The sequence below is a fragment of the Myotis myotis genome, unplaced genomic scaffold (assembly GCF_014108235.1).
Source record: "Myotis myotis isolate mMyoMyo1 unplaced genomic scaffold, mMyoMyo1.p scaffold_m19_p_3, whole genome shotgun sequence".
In the NCBI taxonomy this organism is placed as follows: Eukaryota; Metazoa; Chordata; class Mammalia; order Chiroptera; family Vespertilionidae; genus Myotis; species Myotis myotis.
The window spans coordinates 55,839,869-55,843,638 of NW_023416335.1; positions in this window are offsets into that span (position 1 = coordinate 55,839,869).

Consider the following 3,770-nt stretch of genomic DNA (forward strand, 5'->3'; position numbering starts at 1 on the left):
TACATTTGGATTTGTTTTAAATTTTAAAAGCTGTCCTTTTAAATTTACCATCTGTTACTGCAGTGCTTCAAAGCGGTTATGGTAAGCGTTCAGGGATACCAGACAGAAGCATGGTATAATCGGGTATGGCTCGACCCCTCCTGTGCCTTTCTCATGGAGGGAGACCAACTCATTGTGAGTCTTGTCACATCACTAGAGAGTTTCTCTGCAAATAAGTTAGCCCTCTGGTTAATGCACAGCAGAAACGAGAAGTAGCTATGGACATTCTTGTGACTCATTTGAATTACCAGGTACTAATTCTGAGCAGAAAATTGTACCATCCTCCTCAGATGGACTTCCACACAGATTGAACTTCAGCGCTTTCATACAGATCTTAAATAACACCAAGTAAATATGATTAAGCCATGCATTTCGTGTTTGCTTAAAAAAGAATGACCCATACTGCCAGTTTTAGACACCGGCCCTTTCCTAGAGAACTTTTTTTAAAATATATTTTATTGATTTTTTTACAGAGAGGAAGGGAGAGAGATAGAGAGCTAGAAACATCGATGAGAGAGAAACATCAATCAGCTGCCTCCTGCACACCCCCTACTGGGGATGTGCCCACAACCAAGGTACATGCCCTTGACTGGAATCAAACCTGGGACCCTTCAGTCCGTAGGCCGATGCTCTATCCACTGAGCCTAACTGGTTAGGGCTCCTAGAAAACTTTTGAATTGAAAAAATAACTAAAAATATACTGTTGATACTGATGCTCACAGGTTATTTTGAGACTGTGATGTGTACACTGTGCATAAAGCAAATAAAAGGTTTGCTTCACTATGAACTGGTATTAATGGCACGGGAGAAAAAAGATATCCACTAGGTTAATGAGTTTAACCTTATTATAATCCTGACTTGAATTGACTGGCATATCAGTACAAACTCATTGACACTTTTAGCAAGAAAAAATAATTCTTTCAGCACTATACACTGGAATGGCCTAGAGATATTGACCAGCACAATAGCAACGATTTACCCTAGTGACTAGATTTTGGTTTCTAAATACCATTTTTCATAAAAAGAATCCAGGGGTCTTAGAAAAAAGTGCTGATTGCAGGTCTAAGGTAGGAAGGTAATGTACTAGGTGAGCCTGGAACTTCTTATCAAAGCTGGTAGGAGTGTATCAAAAGGACTTAGGAACCAATGGGAAGTAAGTTCCCACTGTCCAAAAATTAGACTTCTTAAGTGTCAAGAAGAAGAATAACTCCCATGGATTGAAACACATAAAATATGTTGAAATGTATTAGTTCAAAATAGATTCAAAAAATAAATTGCTAAGCACAAAATGAAAGGCATCATGTGCCTCCAATAAAAGCACCCATGATCATTTACATAGACTTTGCGCACACGCACAAACCACCACACCATCACTACCCAACTGAATCTGATTGAGTCTCACAATATAGAAATACGAGGGCCAAGAAACATGTATAAAACAAAACAAAATAAAAACTGCAGGAAACTATGAGACAATTACTCAGCTTCTCTTTCCCCTTTCCTTCCTGATCTCTTCTCTTTCCCCTTCTCCTTCTTCTTCTACAACAACATAATTGCAAAGAAGGGAGAGAGATGGAAAAAGTATCTATCCTATATAATAAAAGCCTAATGTGCTAAGTGTCCGGTCGGTCGGTCAGCCATTCAACCAATCAAAGCATAATATGCTAATGATATGCTAAGGCTGCTCAACTGCTCACTATGATGTGCACTGACCACCAGGGGGCAGACGCTCCGACCAATAGGTTAGCTTGCTGCTGGGGTCCGGCCGATCAGGACTGAGCGAGATGGGCTGGACATGCCTTGGAGCCCTCCCGTGGTCCCTCCCCAGCTGGCCAACCTCCCATGTCCCTCCCCAGCCCCATTCATGCACCAGTGGGGTCCCTCAGCCTGGCCTGCACCCTTTCGCAATCAGGGACCCCTTGGGGGATGTCAGAGAGCCAGTTTTGGCCCTATCCGGTAGGCCATGCCGAGGGACCCCACTGGTGCATGAATTCATGCACCGGGCCTCTAGTATAAAATAGACAAGAGCATATTAATCAAATGCAATGTACAGAGCTTTTTGAATCATAGTTCAAACAGACTTAAATATAGAGAGAAATTGATAGCATAATTTGGGAAGTGTGAGCACTGCCTGAATATTTGAGGAGATTAAAGAATGACAGCTGATTAGGGAGATACACTGATGATATTGTGTTGTGTTTTTTTTAATGTAAGCATAGTAAGTGTAATACAGCAGGCATGCTGTATTAACTACCGTTGAACCAATCTCCTAGAGGTAAGTGGGAGTAGGGTGGGGATGAGAGAGTGAAGGTGGAAAAGGAAGATTTGTTACTTACTTTTGCCAGTGGAATAAGTTACAAATCACATTTCAAATTTGGTTTTAATTCATCCTGAGACATGTATATGAGCAAATGAATTGATGATACCATTAAAGCACATATATAATAGAAAAAGTTTTTCTCTAGTTCATTTTTCTCTACTAAAGAGAGTGTAATGAATCTAGCAGTGGTTTGCGGGACCTCTTGAATTACGATAGTATTTCTTAAATAATTTTGCAGGCACTTAACTATTGAAATTTTTCCTAGGTTGTGACAATTTCTGCAAAGGCAAGACACAGAAACCTGTGTTTAAAGTGCCTAAAACACAGTTGGTGATTGGAAGTTATTGTGCAAGAAAAAAATGAGTAATATTGGTATACTAGAGGCCTGGTGCATGGATCCGTGCACTGGTGGGGTCCCTCAGTGTGGCCTGCGGGAATAGGGCTGAAACCAGCAGTCCGATATCTCCCAAGGGATGTAGTAATGCACGAAGGGGCGGACTCTGAGCCTGGGCTGGGTGCCATGCTGCTCCTGTTCATCCCCGCTTCGCTGCACCTGCCACCGCTCAGCAGGCTCACTGCTGCTCCACTGTGGTCTCTGTGTACTTCCTAGGTGATACTGGCATGCCCATGACTGAGAAGTGGCCGCGGGCTCAGGCCCAGTCAGTCCTGATGCTGGTACCAATCCCAGCCCTGATATAGATGGGGGAGGGACATGCAGGAGGAATGTTCGTAGGAGAGGCTCGCACTGCCGCAGCTGCGCTTGCCAGCCATGAGTCCGGTGTCTGGTGCCCTTCGATCAACTGAGCTTTTCTCCCGCTGTGGGAGTGCACTGACCACCAGGGGGCAGCTCCTGAATTGAGCATCTGCCCCCTGGTGGTCAGTGTGCATTATAGCAACCGGTCAAGTGGTTGCGTAGGCTTTTATATATATTGACTAGAGGCCTGGTGCATGAAAATTCATGCACTGGAGGGGGGTTCCCTCAGCCTGACCTGCCCCCTCTCACAGTCTGGGAGCCCTCAGGGGCAGGAGGCAACCCAGTGATCAGGGGAAGGCAATGCCCCCATCACACCTCTGCTGCTGCCAGTGCCGGCAGCGCAAGCCTCAGCCTGCCCTGGTTACCGGAGCCTCGGGCAGCCCTGGGTGGCTGGACAGGCACCATCTGAGGCTTGTCTGTGCCTCGGGCGTTAGCTGGGCAGCCGCCATCTGAGCCTTGCCTGCACCTCAGGCATTGGCTGGGCAGTCAACATCCGAGACTTGCCTGCGCTTCGGGCTGGCCCTAGGTGGCTGGGTAGCCACCATCCGAGGCTTGCCTGCACCTTAGGCCGGCCCTGGGCGGCTGGGGGGCTGAGGGCGGGTCTGACCACACTGTGCACCTCCCACTCCCACAGCAGGGCTGAAAGGAATGGGGGAA